This window comes from Passer domesticus, chromosome 7, assembly GCF_036417665.1.
Source record: "Passer domesticus isolate bPasDom1 chromosome 7, bPasDom1.hap1, whole genome shotgun sequence".
In the NCBI taxonomy this organism is placed as follows: Eukaryota; Metazoa; Chordata; class Aves; order Passeriformes; family Passeridae; genus Passer; species Passer domesticus.
The window spans coordinates 17,403,087-17,423,356 of NC_087480.1; the positions used below are offsets into that span (position 1 = coordinate 17,403,087).

The 20,270-nt window shown below is 49.1% G+C and overlaps 1 protein-coding gene across 5 annotated transcripts in view; it reads left to right on the forward strand.

Annotated features, from left to right (window-relative positions):
• Positions 1-20,270, forward strand: part of NEXMIF (neurite extension and migration factor) — a 166,848-nt gene that overhangs the window by 97,202 nt on the left and 49,376 nt on the right. For 3 of the 5 annotated variants that reach the window (XM_064427204.1, XM_064427203.1, XM_064427207.1), the window contains exon 2: positions 14,196-14,330. The exons of the other annotated variants lie outside the window; for them this stretch is intronic. The gene's annotated coding sequence lies outside the window, so the exon portion shown is untranslated. The remainder of the gene's footprint in view (positions 1-14,195; positions 14,331-20,270) is intronic. 5 annotated transcript variants of the gene reach the window in all.

A 20,270-nucleotide genomic window follows, 5' to 3' on the forward strand; every position in this document is an offset into this window, starting at 1 on the left:
GGTGATGGGGAAGAGGTGTGGAAGCTGCATCAAAGGCAGGGGAGAGTTCTCCAAGAAAATATCATAGTTGATGTCAAGGTTGTCTCATTTGCCAGTGGGATATTGCTTTAATGGTGTTCTTTTTTCCTCTCCAGTTTACATAATGAGATCAAGCTAATTAAACCATGTCTAGCTCTGGGAAAAGATCAAAATGTGAGCTTTTTTTATTGCACTTTATTAAAACCTTCACCCTGTAATGGAAGATTATAGGAAGTACTTTGCTACCAGTGCATCTTGCTCATCCCTGAAAAACTCAGCTCCTCTTTTTTACCAGAAGTTCCTTGGTTTTCATTGTTTTTTCTCCAAGTTGATCATATTTTGGGAACTCTCAGAAGGTACACACTGATGGGGTTGGGTAGATCAGGTAAAAAGGTAATAATAAGTAGTTGCAGTGAGGTGTTTTATGCAAAAGCCAGCAACAGTGAAACCTCCTGAAAAGTGTCTTTTTCTGGAGAGTTGTGGAGGAGTTGCATAGCCCAGTTTATTCAACACATTCCTTGTCCCACACAGCTGACTGGGAGGACACTCAGGGGCCTCCCTGGACTTAAGAATGGTTTTCTTCACAGCCTCCTGACATTTGAATGTATGTTTTTCCTATCCAATTTTGCATTCCTCAAAAAAAAAAAAAAAAAAAAAAAAAAAAAAAAAAAAAAGGAAGAAGAAGACTCAAAACCAAACCAAATCAACAATCAAAACAAACAAACAAACAAACAAACAAACAAACAAAACCAAAAAGGAATGCAGGGCAATGAAAGATGGTAATTTCTGTGGTAATTTCTGTTGAGGTTAAATGCAAGCAGGGGCTCAGTGCCCTTGGGGTGGTGGTGGCTGGGTGCCCTCCCTGTGGGACAGCAGCTCCAGGTGTGCTGCTGGATGTCCCCAGAGGTGCCTGGTGTCTCACAGAGCCCTGGCCATGCAGCTGCTGGCTTTCCCCTCTCCAGGGTCACCCTGGTGAGGGTCTCAGTGCCTGTGGGGGTTGTTGGTGGCACTGCTGTCACCTCACAGGTCTGGATTACAGGAGGCTTTCCGGGCTGGTATTAAGGCAGGGAGCTCTTGCCAACATTAATATATGACTGAATTAGATCATCATAATGATATTTTGAGCTGCAGTGATTTCAGAGGCGTTGGTGAGGGCTCTCCCATGCCTTCTCTCCCTTGCAGAGGAGCCGAGGTTCCAGTGTTGTTTTCTCCTCCACAGGGGAGGCACAGCTCTGGTGGGCTGGGAAGGAAGCTTCTCCTGGCTGGGCTGAACTGCAGAGTGCCTCTGAGGTCCCTCTCAAATCCCAGTTTCTCCAAAGAGCCCTCAATTTTGAGCCTTGATGGTGGCTTGGAGGGAAGGGAGGGGAAAAAGAAGGGAAGCTTTTGTTTGAGGTGTGTTGGGTTGTCCCCACCTGGCAGGGTGGCAGTGTGGCTGTGCTCTGCCAGATCTGTGTTCTTCCTCACCCTGCCAGAGCCCAAACAGAGCCTGGGATGTGCAGGGGGACCAGGACATGTGTTCTGCAGGATCTCCCTGTGTTGGTAACCGTGCTGTCTCCCGATGAATAATTGATAAATAAAGTGTGGAAGCAGAGCTGGATCCACAGGGGTCAGCACGAGCCTCTCCTCGCCTTGATGGGCTTTTAGATGAGGCCCTGCAGAATAACTGATGGTGGGTTGGGTTTGTTTTTTCTTCTTAATCTGTGCAAGATCTTAAAATATATTAGGGTTAATGAAATCAGTGCAATTGGGAAGCGCTGCCTGGGACGGACAGATGGCCAAAAGCACTTGGAAGCACAAGTGGGTTTGCACCAGAAGGAGAGCTGGGATCTGGCTGATGGATGCCACGTGCCATGGGCACGGACTGCTGATGCAGGAGGAGGGAGCACCCTGAGCTCCCACCCTGCTGAGATGGTGCTGGTTTGCTCCACCTGAAGGTCCCAGTCCTGCTCTCCTCCTGCTGGAATAAATCCCAGCCCATCCATGGAGGCAGCGTTTGAGCTCCCAAGTAAATTTTTTTCTTTTAAAGAAAGCAGTCCTTGTCATAATTAAAGATATGTGTGTGCTTTCTTTTCCTCTTCAACTCGAGCAGCCACTGAACACACTTAATAATGTTTTTTGCAGTATTTCGGTGGTATGAATGTACATGGAAATTACAGCAAAGGCATCATTTTTTTAACAGCTGTGTTTAGTTGAATAACAGATTTAGAAAGTGCAGACTTTAATTAATCTGTGTTTTCTGCTGGGATTTCAGCACCATCTGATTTACTTTTCATGGCTGAAAAGTGTAATTGTAGTTTTTCCCTTTAGCTGCGAGTTTATCCTCCCAAGAAATCAATTTGGTTTTTCTTTTTCTTAAAGCAAACTCAATATCAAACTGATGGTACCTGGGATGCAATACAGGTAATGCCCTGGCTCAGCCTGCTGTGGAGTTGAGAACAAATATCTGTCAAAAGGTTTGCCTGGAAATGCTGTTTTTCCTCTTCCCTGCCTTGCTGTATATCAGAGCAAGCATCCAAATCCTGTATCAGGGGCTGGAGGGCAGATGGGTGACTGGAAGGTCAGGACTGGTGTTACTGGAGAAACCTCTGAGCAAAAAGGATTTTTGTTATCTTTGATTCCGTTTTGTTAGTTGGAATTATGGTCGGGAGACTCTCTGTGTGCCTGCTCCTCATTGTAAAACATGTTTGTGTGAGACTGTTGTGTAACTCTGCAGATGTTCCTCAAAGAATTCTCTCCTGGAGGTGCTGGGAGATGCCTGGGGATCACAAACAGGGTGGAAGCAGAGTCGGGTTGGGGAGCTGCGATGTTAAATTGCATTTCTCGTGCCTGTTGATCACTCATTGCTCCGTCTCTGTCAGGATCAGCTGTGGGTGCTGTGAGCATGCAGAGGTTCCGTGGCTCTGCTTTGGGATTTTTCTTTAAAATCAACCTGTTGTGGAAATGTGTCCTTGCCCCACCTCAGCTTTTCCTGGGACAAAGCTCCCTAAGCTGAGACAGAACTCGTGCCTGGGTGGTTGGAGTTGCTTAGGCAGGTTGCTCCTGTCAGTGTCTGCTGGCTCTGGAGAATCCACAGGGGAATGAGTGTCCTTGTCATCAAATCCTTGTATGAACCAGCTTTTTCTCCCCTGTGAGGGTGGTGAAGCCCTGGCACAGGGTGCCCAGAGCAGCTGTGGCTGCCCCTGGATCCCTGGCAGTGCCAAGGCCAGGCTGGATGGGGTTTGGAGCAGCCTGGGATGGTGGAAGGTGTCCCTGCCCAGGGCAGGGGTGGAACTGGATCATCTTCAAGGTCCATTCCTACCCAAACCATTCCATGGTTCTATGAAGAAGGAAAGGTGCTTGGACCCTCTGTGAGTAGTGGTGTGCTCCCAGCAGTGCTTGTCATGAGCTGGGTTGGTTGGAAGGAAGTTTTTTACAAAATAAGGGCATCACTTTGCATTCTTGGAGAAGTCTGTGTAATTTTAGTTACTGTCAGATGTGCTTTCCCCCGTTTCTATTTTCTGAAGTTGGTGTGGGGTGTGGTGTCTCACAATGGCAGAAGGGAAGCAGCACTTTCAGAGTCCAAGTGGAATCTTAGCATGGCTGCTAATCTGAATAAGAGAAAAAAAAAACAACTTGATGGGCTTTAAAACTTGTTTTAATTAAGGTTTTTCCTTTCATCCCACCAAAGCCCTGAATTAGCTGCTTCATTCTCCCACGAATACACACAGTCCCTGCTGGCATAGGCACTCAGACACATGGAGAGCTTCAGCTGAAGGGTCAAATCCAGACTGGGAAACACCCTGTGCCCAAAATGAATTAAAGCAGGGCTTGGGCAAAGTTAAAAAAGGCCAAACTACCCAGCTGCCTGCCTGGTCTGGAGGATGCTGGGATCCTCCAGTGGGTCCTGTGCTTCCCAGCTTTGTGAAGAACACGGGACTGGGAGAGCTGCTGTTACCAGCCTGTGGAGCTGTGAGTTAGGCAGGCTGGTTTTTTTGCTTCATAGAGGCTTGTCCACACACTTGTGCCTTTTTGTGGCTCTCCACACCCTTGCATGGTTTTCCTTCACACCTTTGCTTGGTTTTGCTCCACAACCTTGCAGGGTTTTTGCTCCACAACCTTGCAGGGTTTTGCTCCACACCATTGCTTGGTTTTGCTCCACAACCTTGCATGGTTTTTGCTCCACACCATTGCTTGGTTTTGCTCCACAACCTTGCATGGTTTTTGCTCCACAACCTTGCAGGATTTTGCTCCACAACCTTTGCATGGTTTTTGCTCCACAACCTTGCATGGTTTTTGCTCCACAACCTTGCAAGGTTTTGCTCCACAACCTTTGCATGGTTTTTCCTCCACAACCTTGCATGGTTTTGCTCCACACCCTTGGATGGTTTTTGCTCCACAACCTTGCATGGTTTTTGCTCCACAACCTTGGATGGTTTTGGTCCACAACCTTGGATGGTTTTGGTCCACAATCTTGGATGGTTTTTGCTCCACAACCTTGGAAGGTTTTGCTCCACAACCTTGGAAGGTTTTGCTCCACACCCTTGGAAGGTGTTGCTCCAGTGATTTTGTTCCCTTGGGCTTTGCCCCTGGAGGTTTGGGAGATGCTTGGTGGGAGCTGGATGCAGCAGGGTCCTGAACCCAGGTCTCTCTGCCTGGGAGATGATGCTGTCTGTGATCATCTGGGCTTTCCAAGACATTCCTGGTGTGATTTCTGCTAAAACCGGCATATTCTGACACAACACTTTGTCATCAATGAATCGGTGGACAAATTCAGCAGGGATTTTTCGAATAGCTCCGCTCTGCAGCTCTGGTGCTGTGCCAGCACATCCCGTCGGTGAGGGGCCCTCCTTGGAGGGGCATTTGGGACCTGGTGTCCCATTCCCCGTGGGGTGACCGGGGTGCAGCCGAGCCCCGCGCTGGCTCCGGGCGCATCTCTGGAGCGGCTGTTCCTGGGGGAGACCCGCTCGCTGCAGAGCTCGACCCAGGCACGGTGCCAGCCCGAGGGAAGGCTGACAAGCAATCAGGAACCCAAGGAGCCACCTGCGCTCCGCGGGGAGCCAGCTCCGAGCCGAGCCCGTGCGGGGCCGCTCCCTCCCCGGCTTCTCCGCGCCCTCAGCGGGGCTGTGCCAGCTGGGATCGGATGTGCCAGGACGCTGCTTCGGCTGGAGGGGAACCGAGCGGGTGTGGAGAGCGATGCGGTGGGGCTGGAGCATCTTTGGGGCCGCTGATGCTGCGGGATGTCCTGAGGGATGGGGGACAGCCGAGCTGAGCTGGTCAAAATGTGAAAATCGCACTGTTTTGGCTGTGTGAACCAGGGTGCACCGCCAGCAAATAGCCTGAGATTTCGGAAAATAAGGCTTTTTAAAGAGCATTTGTATCCTCTGCTGGTTGGTAAGAGTGGCCCAGGCAGAGGGGTGGCAGGGTGTGCAGGTGCCACTGTCACTGCTCTGCCCCCCCAGCCCCATCCCCACTTTGGCAGGTGGAATTTGTCTGGAGAGGGAGAGCTTCAGATGTGTGTGTGTGGCCACGTAATCACTTGTGTTTTATGTCAAAGGAAGGCACATGAAACTCACCACCAGCCCCACGCTGCCCCATGCCTGCCATGCACAGAAGGATCTAGCCCAATATATCCAATTTTTGGTCTCTTATTAGGATAGGCCTTGATAGGGTCTCTTTTAAACAGCAAGGGAAATTCACTCCCACCATTTTTCAGGGGCTGCAGTAGTGGATTCAGAGCAGTCCCTGCCCTCTCCCTGCTGTGCTGACTGCAAGGCGAAGGGAAGCCAGTCTCCAAAGTGCTGCGAGAGGAAACTCACTCTTGCGAAGCTGGGCCAAAAATGAAGTGTTTTTATAGCATACAAATGTTACCTATAGCTATTTATACACCCTCCTCAAAGGCTATTTATACCCTTCCCTGCTTTTGTGCTGCTGGCTGGAGAATATCCTTACATTCGATGTTTTCGGCAGCGTGGGATGTTCTTCAGCCGTCGCCTGACTGCAAGCACTGTCTGTTTCCAACATCATTCCTGGAAGATGGGGGCAATTCATGGGCTGCAGCCACTGCCACGGCTCTGAAAGCAGGGATGGCATCCTGGGTGCCAGTCTGACGAGGGGGAGAAGGGGATGAAATGCCTGATGTTAATGAAAGCCATCGGTTCATTCACAAGGGGTGGCTCCTTGCAATGAGGGTCAGGAGTAAGTTTCTCCCCCTTTCCCACATCGAGGGTCAAGAGTAAGTTTTCTCCCCCTTTCCCACACTGAGGGTCAGGAGTAAGTTTTCCCCCCCTTGCCCACACGGTGCAGTCGATCAGGAGCAGTGTAAGGTTATTTTATTGTTTCCAGGAGCGCCGGACCCAGGCTCCCTGCGGGAGGTCGCATGCTTGGCTTGCTGCATCATTGATCCAGCCTGCCAGAGAAATTCTTTATTCCTCTTAAATGTGGACTTGCACTTAGAAAGCAAACAATCCTTTAACGTTTCTAAGGCTGAAAGCAGAAAAACGAGTGGCTTTTGTCATCAGGGATGCTGTCTTTTTTGATCGCTCTGGGAATCCAAGGGAATGTGCTACCCAACAAAGCAATTTTGTTTAAAAAAAAGGGGAAAAGGGAAGGGATTGCAGCTTCCTGTGCTCTGGATTATTGAGGCTGTCTCCTCTGCATCTACACGGCACTCCAGTGACTGGGTTTGGAAGCTGAATGGTTTTCAGGTTTCCCTGACTCACACCATGAAGTTTCCAGTTCAGTCTGTACCAGCCAGCACTGGTGTGCTGAGTTTGGCAGCCACCCCTTCTTGCAGTCATGGATATTTGCTTATGACAGATAAACAAAAATATCTTCATTATCTTTGGAAAAATGCTGTGTCCTGTTGAAATATCATCGCTGTGTCCGAGATTGGTTTTGTTTTTAGAAATGCTGATGGAATGGCTTCTTGTGGGAGGCTTTTCCCAGAGGAGTCCCCAGGAGCAGAACGTGGTTTGCCTTGCTCTGCTGCATTTGAATTTTGCCTTCCTGCAGCTCAGGTTGCCTCTGTCACTGCCACTTATTCACGAGGTGTTCTGGTGATCCTGTGTGGATTATCCCTGTGCCTTGTGCCACAGGGCTGTGGTGCAGAGGGAGAGATGCTCCTGCCCTTTTCCAACACTGATGGGGGCCAGGACAGCAGTGATGCCACTTTTCAAATAGCAGGAAATTGGGCAGCAATGCTTCCTTTCAGTTGGTGCTTGGTTTTTCTTATCCCAAGCCAAACTTTTCCAAGGTTGCGTGCAAGTTCTCTGAGAGCCACAGGCTCTGGCTCTGGGTGCTGCTGACGGGGAGATGCTTGTGCCGTGTTTGTAAATCCTCCTCCTCTCCATTCCCCTCACTACTTCTGTTGTCTCTTTCTCCACAATGATGACAAAGAGGCGACTTTCTGTCATTATTTTGTGCAGAAAGAACCTTCCAACTCCTCCTGAACCTGCGAATGGATTTCTCAACCTCCAGCTCTCCGAGGTGTAAATGAGATGGGAGCAGGGGCTTTGCACAAATCCCACCTTCTCGCCAGCAGCCTGCTCCCTGCCTGCTTCATTTGACATTTTTCTCCCCTAATAGGGATTATTTTTTCCAGAAATCCCCCCCATATTTGTTAATTGTCAGCACTGCCAAGCTGGTGTTGGGAGGTGCTGGCGCTGTGCAGCACCAGGGGCAGGGACCCCCAAATCCTGAACAATTGTGATGTACTGTGCAGCTTGGGCAAAGTGCATTTGTTGCCTTGGAAACAAATAGCAGCAGTGAACAACTCAATGAAATTTATGGAATCAACTTCAATAAATCTTGATGATAAACGTGCAAAAACATACCCAGTTTGATGAAGACCTCCAGTATGCAGATGTGAAGGGTGGTAGTAAGTTATATAAGTGCTTCGGCGCCGATTTTGGGCTGCCACGGTCGTGTTCCTATAATATGGGCTTTTTTTGTTGTTTCTGAGGAAGCTGTCTGCTGCTTTTCATAGATATGGCATTTAATTTTAATTTCCAGGGTATCTTTTAGTTTAATTGGCATGCTGGATGATTACAGTGGGTTGTTTTGTCTTTTGCAAAGCCTGATTCATATCGAACTCGGGATAAAAATAAAACTGAGAGCGGTGGCAATCCAAGGGAGCACAGAGGGCCACGTCGCCCGCCTCCAAGAAGGGTGCAAAATTTCACAAATTAATTAAAGCAGTTATGTAGGACATCTCCCTAATTCCTTGTATCAGCCTGTGAGTGTTACAGAAGGGGACAGGTCAGGGGTTTTGTAGTTACAGCCAAGCTCTCTGGCAGATTTTGCTCTCACGTGGAAAGGTCTCTCTATTTACCTGTGCATAGGGACAGGGTAGGTTTATTGTATCTCAGCCAGTGATATTTTCTAAAATTGATATTTTTCGTTCCTGGTTTGACCTGTGGATCGATGAAGGTTCAGGAATATCAGTGGACTTGTCTGGAGATGATGCTGTATACCTTTAACACAGCCCTTAATGCAACAAGATGTTTTCCCATTAGTTCCCTTGCCTCTTCTCCTTACAGGGCCTTATTTTCACGATTTTCTGCCAGGTCAGGAATCACTGGGAATATTTATTTCTTCCTTCTGTGGTGTGCTGGGCCCCAGTTTTGCCCTTCAGCAGCTGAAGGGGCTGCATGGGGCCACAAACTCTCTCTGTCCCTGTGCTGCAGCCACCTCGTCCTGCTGGGCTGGCACCCAAACCCAAGCCTGTCCCCAGGGACAGGGATGGCAGAGAATCCCAGAATGGGTTGGTTGAAAGGGACCTCAAAGCCCAGCCAGTTCCACCCTGCCGTGGCAGGGACACCTTCCACCATCCCAGGCTGCTCCCAGCCCTGTCCAGCCTGGCCTTGGGCACTGCCAGGGATCCAGGGGCAGCCCCAGCTGCTCTGGGCACCCTGTGCCAGGGCCTGCCCACCCTCACAGGGAGCAATTCCTAATTCCCAATATCCCATCCAGCCCTGCCTTCTGGCAGTGGGAGCTGTTCCCTGTGTCCTGTCTTTCCAGGTCCATGTCCCAAGTCCCTCTCCAGCTCTTCCGGTGCCCCTTTAGGCACTGGAAGATGTTATGAGGACATTTTCACCTTTAAGAAATTTCTTCCCTGTATCTTAAGCCAATTTCTCTGCAGATGCCTTTTTCCCCACCCTGCCCAGTGGGTGTTTTGGTTTTGATGGACATTTGAGCTCTGTTGGTTGGACTGGTCATCTCTTAACCTTGACCCTCCCTTTTTCTTCTCTTACACCATCTTTTCTTACTCTTGGAGTGAGATTGTTCCAGAAAGTAAGGACTTCATGTTAGTGCTGTCCTTGGACTATCAGTGAGTGCCCAGCCAGGATCCTGCTCCTGCCCTGGCACCTGAACTGTTGCTGTTGTTTCAGAGGCACCACTTTAATTTGTTACCTGGATCTGCCCAGATTCCCAGCCAAGCCCTCGTGTTGCTCAGTATCTTCCTGCTCACAAAGTCAGTGCTTCCCCATGCCAGCTTAATATGTTGGATGGATTAGGAAAATCCCTATGGATGCTGAGGATCACACCTGCAAATCACCCCAGGCCTGGTACTGGAGCTTGGGATGTGTGTCTGCAGAACCTGGGGCTGCCCAGAGCTCACAGCAATGGATTTTAATTTATTTCATGCTGGCTGTATTCCTTGCCTTGCCTGGGATCAAAATCTGAGTTCCCCTTAGATTTCCTCAGGTGTGGAGGGCTGGAAACCCAGAGGGCTTCTCCAGCAACCCTGGGCACGTGGGATGGTTGCTGAGCTCTGCTCTGATGTTTACAGACCACCAGAGCTCTTCCCATTAACATACAACTGTATAAGACAGCTTGAACTCCATTAGGAGCTAAATTTAGTGACTCACTAACTCCTTTTTGATATGTTTTTATAATTTCATTGTATTATGACACTTGGTTTTAAATTTGCATGAGTAAATGAGCCTCTTACTAAGTCAGGTAAAAAGATTTTTCACTTATCTACCATGAAATAAGACATTAAAAAATAGTGAGTGGAGAAAGCAACGTATCCTTGACATATTTAGTTTACATTTTTTCCAACTGTGCTGACTGAACATTTCTAACCATTAATGATCCAATAAAGCTGTTTGTACCGCTTTAACAGGCTAAATAATTTCACATTAGGAATACATTTTGTAATTAATTTAGTATTTTGTGGGGGAGTCCTATTTTTGGAAAATACAAATTTACATTTAATTGCGCTCACAATCTGACTCGGAAGATGCAGCAAGTGGAAACTGGCCTTTTATGGTTCACCTCCAAACAGGAAAGTCCATGGAAGCAGTTAACAGTAGTGAACAACTTGAATTGGGATTTCCATGACTGGTTCAATGAATTCCTGCAGGGTTCCTTAAAAGTCCCCCCTGGGCAGGGAAGCTCCTGCAGCTGGTGAAAGATGAGACCACACACCTTCACCCCTGGGGTTCCACCAGCTTCTGATTCACTAACATGGATTTATGGGTTGGCTTTTTCAAGCATTTCTGAACTTTGATTCAGGATAACCTTGGCAAGACCTGAACAACTTTGGGATTTGCACTTCAAAAGTGTTTTCCCTCTCATTTTGAATTGGAGAGGAGACCACCCAAGGCCCTGCTGCCAGTGGGATGTGTATGGGGAGCATCCCTTTGTTTTGTTCAGGTGATGAGCAGCAAGGAGATGGCACTGGCGATCCTTTGGTCCTGACCTGGGCTCTGGTGATGATCTCACAGGAGGTGAAAGTTCCTCTGTTAATTAACCAGCTTTTTGTCCATCTCTGTGGACACCACCAGCTTTAATTTTTTTGTGTTATGATAGTTTTTCTTCTCTTTTTCCCCATTTCATTAACAGTGACAGATGCTTTTAATTAAAAAGAAATGACAAAACAAAATCCTGAGTAAAACAAAAAGAGAATATTCTAATTTGGCGTGACATTATGAGGCAGGATGGCTCCTGGCATCCAAGGTATGGAAAAGGTCATCTTCCACAGCTCCAGCCTTTTGCAACAGTGGAATTAAGTTCAAACTCAGGCTGGTTTTGAAGTCTTAAGTCTCTCCAGGGATTCCTTTCATAACATCTTCGAACTGGATAACACTACAGTAAATGAAATACACTGCACTGGATTAAAGGGTTATTTCCCCTGTGTATCGAGCTGACACAGAATCCCAACCCTCAGGTTGCCTCCAAGTTGTCTCTATCTGCTGATCCCCTCCCTGCTTTACATAACAGCTCCTGGAGTCTTTGCAGGGAAAGTTTTGCCATTATTTATTCGGCTTCGGCGCTCGCGGAACGATTTTATGCAGCCAGGAGCTGAAATAAAGCAACTAAATGGGAAGGAATTTAATGGGCATCAAAACATGAGGGAAGCAGTGCAGGGAAGAGCCGAGCTGCCTCTCCAGCTCTGTAATTTGTACTGAAACACAGACTGTGGCTGTGCCTGCGTTGCCACTCACACGCTCAGCACAGCGCCCGCAGTAACAATGGGGCTGAGAAACGCTGCTGTGCTCTGGGCTGGCTGCTCCAGCAGCTACAATTTGTTAGGGGTCGTTTGCAATGTGTTTTCTTGTAGAACAAATGTTCCTTTTGACTTTGAACTTGGTGCCTGGTGCAGCTCGTGCAGATTTTGTTGAGGGACGGGCACCCAAACTGCTGCTGTCTGCTGAGCTCCAGGGCACAGGGGAGGTCTCGGAGCACTGGCTCCTCCAGCTCTGTTGTGCCATCCCATGGCCAGTGCCCTGTGCCAGGCTGGTCCCCTTGGTGCTGGGGAAGGTGGTGTCTGCAAGCTTGGCATAGTAAAGCACAGTGGACATCTATTGAAGCTGCTCTGGAACTGCACAAATGGTCATGGTCCTTTGTTTCTGCCATCAGAACACCGATTAAAGACCTGTCCAAATTCATGAGGAGCCTGTGAAACACGAAATCACCAATAACATTTTGACAAGGAAAAGGGAGAGAACTGTTTCTTCTCCATCCCTGGCTCCTCTCATTTTATTTTATCCAGGGACTGGCTGGGTCAGACAGAAAACAGGAGTTGTGTTATGGAGTGTTTATTTTAAGATAAAATGGATTCTCCATATGCTTGATCCATTTGGGCGTGGCAGGAACAGGGCCCTGTCCTGTGTGTGTACCTCTGGATCCTGTTCCCTGTTGAATCTCTTCTCCCACACCACGGTTTTCTCAGGATGTGCTCATGGGTACCTCTGGAATAACCACGGCTCCTCTCAACCAACCCAAACCCCTCTCCTAAGAGCTGGAGGATCTGTGGGGCTGCTGCTCTTCACAAGGAGGGGGAGATGCTCCTGATAACTCTGACATGCTTTGTCTCCATGAACTTTTGGGCTCTGTGGAAGGTGCTCAGCAGGATTTGTCCCTGCTGAAGGGTTTCTGATGGCAAGGAGGTGACCCCACAGGTGTCAGGTTCCTCTGTTTCCAAGTGTTACTCACATATAAACACCCAAAAGGATTAAAAAAGTGTGGGAAACGATACTTTGGGGATACTGCTGTCCACAAGTAATTAAAATTAACATTTTTGAACAATCTGGGACCAAAAGCAAGGGCAGGGAATTGCATCTGCTGGAGGTACCCTCATGCTCCCAGAGCCTCCGAGACGGTCGCTGTCTTTCCAGGAGGTCTCAAATCTCCTTGGAAAAGCTGGGACATATTGAAAATATGCTCCAAGCTTTTAGCACTTCCTCCAGATTATTTCTTCAAGTATTTAAAAATATATTTTATAGCACTAAAATAAATGTTAATGAGTCTGCATGGCTTGGGGCTAACAATAGTATTTCTATTTCCATCCAGCAGCCTGGCAGGGCATTTGGCGATGGAAGAGCTGGATGTGGAGACCTGGCTGTTTCTTTCTGACTTGGTCCTTGATGTCTTGAACAGTTTTATTCTCTTGTGCTTTACTTTCCCTGTTTTGCTAAATAGCAATGAAAAAGCTTCCTTGCTTTGTTCAGGCACCTGGGATTTATCAAAGGCCTCTGGGCAAGTGTTAAATGCTGAGCTGGGTATAAAAAGCGTTATTTAGTGTTATGTTTATACCTCTTCCATGTTAGCATGTATTTTTATATACTCCTTGCAGTGACCTTTGTGTTTTTCCAACCAAGCAGACAATCTCCTTGACTCGGGGGGTTGGTTTTTTCCACTGCCTGCCATGGCATCTTCCAAGTAATTTTGTAAATATGCTTTTTTGGGGTGTTTTCAGTGTTTGAGCTGGGACTTAATGGTGCTGGAGGTGCCAGTTGCATACAGAGGATGGGAGAGATGCCACGAGGAAAATAATAGCATGGAAGTCCATTCCTCTCATTCCTCACCTCCCTTGTTTTTCTCAGCTACAATCAAGGATATTTTTAAGGATCCCAGGCTGCCATGTTCGATGGGCAGTGATTTGGGGGGTACCCTGAGCCTGAAGGAGCCTGCAGAGGAGCAGGGTGTGGGGAGAGGTGTGGGAGTGAGTGGGATGGCAGGAATTCAACCCTGGCACCGTGTCAAAGGCAGCGAGCCCTGCTCGGAGCAGCTGCGTTCCCCGGGACTGCAGGAAGCCAAATGGTTTGTTTGTCTGTTTACATGGATGTGTGGGGCTGTGTAGGGGAAAACCACTTAGCAGAAATTCTGCTATTAAAGCAGATGGTGGGAGATTAATCTGGTTTTTAGGGGGGTACTTGCTGCTACGATGACCACGTTATTAATTCCTTCCCGTGCTAGGAGTCCTTCCATCGTTGCAGGGGATGGGGGAATTGTGTTTCCTGAAGCTCCCTCTCGGCTCCTTCCTCGCTTCCTCACGAGCTGATGTGGTATTTTGGGAAGCAGAGGAGCATTTTGTCAGGGTTGTTGTTGCAGTTTCTCCACCCGTGCTCCTTCCATGCTGTCCTGTGCTCCAGCCCTTTGCAGTGCTCCCGTGGCAGTTCCAGCTGCCTGCTGGCCCTCCTGCAGACCAGCAGAGCCCCTTTGCTGCTGCTCAAAGGCTGGTTGTTAGCCTAGATTTCCTTTTTTCCCTTCCATTTTAGAAATTGCTCTTTTTTCCCCCCTGCCGTATCACTGACAGCCGCATTCTCCTTGACAGTTGTGATATTTGTATGTGTGCATAAAAACAGTAGGAAGCATTTATGTAGGTGTCACTAATTTAATTTAATATAATCTGATCTGTATGTATAGGGGAGGACTGCTCTGTGCTGAAAATGCTTCTCTTTATTTTACAGTCTCCATCGTCATCAAATACAACTCCTGTCATTCTCCTCTTCCATTCACCTACCCAAAGACCAAATCTGGAAATAGTAACCAAAAGAGAAGCCCACGTCACGCACAGAGCAGGGAAAGGTTGAAATAATTGAAGGGTAAGTGATCTTTTTTTCACTCTGATTCTGTGTGTAAAGCCACAATAGGAAGTGCAAGACTGGGTAAAGAAGCTGTTAAGCACACACACAGCTGCTCTGTGTGCAGAGTGGAAAAAATGACTGAAATGGTGCTTTGCTGATCAAAGCAAGGTGAGAAAGTGCCCGGGAGGGGCAGTTTGGAGTGCTGGTGCTGGTTCTGGATCCGTGTCTGCTCCTGCTGGGGGGAGCAGAGGCTGTGCACAGACTGGCATGGCCGTGGCTGGTCTGGAGGAGCTCCGAGCTGGGATGTCGGAGTCTCCCGCTGCTCAAGAGCTCTTGTGTCATTTCCTTCTCTCTTCCCCACTCCCAGCCCCTCTTGGCTGGGCTGGTGAGCTGTGTGCTCCTGTGGGGCAGGATGTTGTGCCTTGCTGCTGCTGCCTGCTGTCCCTCAGCTCCGGGAGCCTTTCCTGGAGAGGAGCTGGAGGTGCCTGTGCCGGGATTTTCCGAAGGGAAGCGTTGATGGGGGCTGGAGGAGGCACACACTGCCTGGCAGAGCCAGGAGGCCTCTCCCTGGAAATGTTTGCCTCCAGGCTTTCCTTTTGCTGCGAGGGTGGTGGATGAGATAGGAGGAGATAGAAAACCAGCTTTGGTGAAATCCAGAACCCTGGCTGAACAATAGTGAGCTCCAAATGGTGGGGAGCTCGTTTTCCCACCCCATCCCCAGCTCTGTGCTTGCATATATTCTATATTGTATTCATTTTCCCACCCCATCCCCAGCTCTGTGCTTGCATATATTGTATTTCCACACATGTTCTCGTGTAGATGGACAGGATACGCCTTCACTTGCGTTTGAGAACTTCTCTTTAAACATCTGGGTTTTCTGGTTTATTGCTGTTGTGGGTTTGTTGGGTGGTTTTTTTTTTTACCCCTGCAATGTTTGTTCATGCAAAATTCATATCTGGGAAGGGCATCTAAAATCCCTGCTTCTGAGTCAAAAAGGGAAAGTATGGAAGTGAAAAGAGAGATTGTATCGTTTAAGAAATATGATTCATGAATTAATCCTCGTCTGCTCCACCATCTGTGGCGTGTGTTTCAACACAGAAATCCTGGGTTATATCTCTTTAAAAAGCTTTCTTCTTGCTGATTGCCTGAGTTTGCTGCAGCTCTAACAGGGAATTTGCTTCTTTTTGGGGAGAGAGTGGTGGGATTTATTCACAGCCTGGGTGGGTGCCTCCACCTGTGTCCAAGCTTAGGTCAGCTGGACCCAGCAGCTGAGGAGGCTGCAGAGCCTTTTGGGAGGTGCCAGCTCTCTGTGAAATGCCATGAGCCTGGTGTGCAGGCAGAGCTCGTGCATGGCTATTTTTGTTGTGGAATTGTAGCTGCATCTCTGGAGCAAGAGATGGGCAGTGATGGCAGGAGGTGCAGGAACCTGTCGAGATCCTTCTGAGAAAGAAGTGACTCTTTCTGAAATGGACTGGAGCTCCAGAAAATAAAGCTGAGATGGTTCCCATCTTCTGTTTCCTGGTGATGTTTTTGTGATTTCTTTGTAGATAAAGAGAGAGGGGAGGTTGCCCATCGTGTTCCCAAAAAGAAGGTGCCATGCTTTGTGCTTCCAGGAGGAATGGGGGATGAGGGACACTGGGAGTTTTGGAGGTGACCTTTTTCTGATTTGACTCTGAATTGTTTCCCAGATTTTTGCAGGGAACAACTTTTCTTTTTAAATACATTTCTCAGGTTCCTCTTCTTGAAGCAGTTCAGACCCAGGATGGCTGAGCCCTTCTCATCCTTCCTGGACAGAGTCCCTGAGCAGAGCAGTTTCAATCCCGCATCCACCATCAGGGCCTTTCCTGGATTTCTCCTTTTCCTGGTTATGGGATGTGCCTCATCCCTTTTCTCCCATGCCTCATGTGCTGGTAAAAGCTGAAGTGTTGTTCCCGTTGTTCTGGAGGAGGATCTGAGCTGCTGGATGGGGTGGATGTTGGGTGGCCTTGCCACAGCTCACGGTGGCCTCAGCCCGTGGCTTGGAGATGCTCCCACGTGGCCACAGCCCCTCCTGTGCCAGTGCCACTGGTGTGAGCACAGCCCTGGCTGGCCCTGCTGGGGCTGGTGGATGGAGGAGATGCAGGAGCTGAGTGCCCCAGTGAAATACTGTGGGTTCATTGCCTTGCATCCATCCTGCTGTCACGCTCTCTGCCTCCCTGACTCACTGCCATCCAGCCTCTCCTTGCAGTTCCTCTTTGCTCTGGGAGCACCCACTGGACAGGGCTGGAGCAGAGCCCTGGTGCTTCCCATTGCCTCAGGAGCTTCTTTTCTAATTGAACATTTAAAGCTAGGATGGGAAAGGAAGATGCCTTTTTTCAGGAGCAGCAATAAAGTGTTGAAAGGAAGGAGGATGTGGGGGATGCTCTGTCCTGTGTCCACGTGCTGAGCCCATCGAGGCTCTTCCATGCTCCCTAAGAAATGTCTCCCCATTCCCTCCATTATCACAAATCCCTTCCTGCCCACTCACCAGGGAACCCTTGGATGTGCTTTGTGACACAAAAAGTCAACTCCACAAGCACCCAGAATCCCAACACTACCATAAATAGCTGTGTCTGGAGGGAAAAGGGCGTCAGCAGTGGTTCAGCAAATGTTCAACCCTGATTGGAATTAGGCTGAAACACATCCCTGTCCCAGGGACAGGGCCAGGGAAGGGCTGGAGCTGTGCCAGGGCAGGGTTAGGTTGGATATCAGGGAAAGGTTCTTCCCCCAGAGGGTGCTGGGCACTGCCCAGGCTCCCCAGGAATGGTCCCAAGGCTGCCAGAGCCGCAGGAGGGTTGGGATACCACTCCAAGGGGCAGGATGGGATTGTGCCCTGTGCAGGAGCTGGATTCAATGATCTTATTAGTCCCTTCCAGCTCAGAATATTCCATGCCTCTGTGGCACACCCTGCATGGAAAATGCTGCTGTGAACACAGGTCAGATGTGTTCCTGGCTCTGTCCATCTCACACACAGACACACCTGGGCATCCACAGATTTTGGCAGTAACTTGCTCATTCCTTGTGTGCCTTTACAGTATTTCACCATTTTGTATATTTCTTAATTGCCTCAATCAATCATTTTTGTTTGGTGAGAGTTTCTAAGCTTGCTTGCCATCCTTTACCTGCCCCATGCTGCTCTGGGAAGCTGAGATGGTTTCCTGGGGGCTCTGCTGCAAACCTCCACCCCTGTCGGGTGTGTGCTGGTCCCTCCTGTGCCAGCTGATGCTGGTAATCACTTCTCCAAAGTCTCCATAAAAGAAGGGTTATGGGCTTCGTGACCAGAGAATGTCTGTGTTTACCAGTGTTGGCATTTTGTGAAATACTTTGAGCTCCCACAGAAGCTTTGCAGCTAAAACAACCCCACCAAACCAACAAGAGGTAAAACAAATTCTGTCAGAAATGGGAAAAATAAGCAGTCCAGGCAGATTCCAGTTTTACTTTTTGTTTTAAGCTTTGATTAAAATCAGCAGCTTTTATTTTAAGTAGGAAAAAAAAGTATTAATGCTCACCTTTATTTCCACCTCAGTGTGGGGTTATAAATGAGGGGTCTGGTGAATCACCCCAGCTCCTCCCTCTGCAGGGTCCCCTCTGATCACAAAGTGTCCCCTGGCAGGGTGACAGTGCTGGTGGCACAGGACATGTGACTTTCCTCCAAGGTTTCTTGTGGACAAAGAAAGGAGAAGCATTGATTCCCCATCAATTCTTTAGGACCCCAGTGAAACAGCTGCTTGTTTCTCCTAAACAATTATGCCAAGATGGAAATTGGCTGGTGTCTGTATGGACTTTCTGGATGGGGAAAATTAAGCAGTAATAGCTGGAAAAATAATATGGGCTATGAGATAATAGATGCCTGAGGGATAAAATTAAGCAGTATTTTACAACGAAGGAAGAGGGTTTGGCAATAAATAGTTTGCCTTTGACTTCCTTTTGTTTGCCAGAGGACTGATGTTTGGAAGAGGTTGTCCTGGGCTGTATTTTCCAAGCAGATGTAGGGAAATAGTGAAGGTATGGAGGATTTTCAGTCCCTCCCAGAAGGCTGGTGCCAGGCTGGGGTGCAGCTCACCCTGCCAGCACTGCCTGTGTGTGGGATGTGACAGGGCTGTGACACTGGAGCTGCTGTGGGAAATCCCACCCTTGCAGGGGGATGTTTAGAAGAGAATAGCAAGGTTTACCAAACAAATGGGGAAAGGATTGGGTTTAAATGCCATGGGGAGCCCAGAAAGCCCAGGGAGGGGTGCTGGCATGTTCAGGATCCCAGGGGAGGTGATCCCACTCTCCCTGGCTGCTGTGTTGTGAGCAGCCCCTTCCCAGCAATGCCACAACCCTGGGGTTTGGTTTTATTCTGCCATCCCTCCGTGAGGTGCTTTCTGCAACAGCTCCATGAGCTCCTGGCTGAGGAGGTCATTTGGAAATGCTCTTTTCTCCATTTCAGGGGCCTCCTCAGGCTCCCACCATGCCCTTCACTCGTGCCCAGGGAATGTGCCAGGGTGGGCTGGGAAAACGCCGTGGTTGCCTCCTGGTGCCAGTGGGAACATCGTGGGGAGTGCAGGATTCTCTGCTCCAGGGGCACTATCGTGCTGGTTCCTCATCACTTTGCATGAAATAAAAGCACGGTTCAAACAGAGGGGCAGCTCCTAATCCCACCTTCCCAGGGATGGATTTGGGTGTAGCAGGATGAGATAGGAGATCTTTAGCCCAGGCCAGCTGCTGAGAGCTTTTCATTTCACAGATCCCAGGGAAAGCCTCCCTGCCAGGTGGGGGGATTTCCTCAGAGTGGAGGGTCTCAGGAGAGTTCAGCCAGAGTCCTGGCTGTCCCCAGGAGCTGAGTGGGACTTGGGAATGCTCAGCACCTCTGCAAACGAGGCCAAACGCTCTCGTGCATCCAGAATGGAATCATTAAGTCGCTGTGCACTGAGGCTCTGGTTTTATTCATGGAGTGTAATGTGATTCATTTGCCCTTTTGCTCTCGTGTTGAGCAGGCCATCATCTCGTATGCATCGCTGGCTGCAGGCACAGCTCTGCTTAGTTATTATTTTTAGGGTTTTTGGCTGGGAGGGAGCAGATCTTTTCATCATGTGCAGAGTGGCTGCAGAGCTGAGTGGCCACAAATCTGGTGCTCTCCCAACCCTGGTGGGGAGCATTTAGCTGAGCTCAGCTCTGCTTCTCCAAGCCCCTGGTGAGGATCCCTTCTCCTGCTCCAGCCCCAGTGCCAGGGCAGTGCTGGAGCCCCTGCACCTCATCCAGGGCAGTGCTGGAGCCCCTGCACCTCATCCAGGGCAGTGCTGGAGCCCCTGCACCTCATCCAGGGCAGCACTGGAGCCCCTGCACCTCATCCAGGGCAGCACTGGAGCCCCTGCACCTCATCCAGGGCAGCACTGGAGCCCCTGCACCTCATCCAGGGCAGCACTGGAGGCAGGAGGGGCACGCTGGGGGAAGCATCCTTGGGTGTCCTGGTGACCCCCAGTCCCCACCAGCCCCTTGCAGAGGAGGGTTAAGCTGTTTGCTGGGTTAAGCTGTTTACTGGGGAACCCAAACCCCAGGTTTATGGATGTGGCACAGGATCCTGTGGTAGATGTAGGATGGGACCTTGCCCTCTGCCTGATGAACTGATTGAAAATGGGTGAAGGACACTGTGGGTGCTCACTGCTGCAGGTGTCTTAGTGCAGCCAAGGAGGGAAATTATTCCTCCTTGGAGTTAAAAGAAGAAGGACACCAAGCAGGGCTAGAGCAAAGGATACAAAAGTATGGACAAAATGCAATTTTTAAAATTTTAGCATGGGAAGCATCAATTAAGCCACTAATTCCTAAAGAATATTAATGAGTAAATCTGTTGGAGTAACTGCCTGTCATAGTGGGGCAGGCCCAGAGCGTTTCAACTCTGCATGTTGGATCTGCACCTGCAAAACAAGTCAGAACTTCTCTCCCAGCCCTGACTGTGGT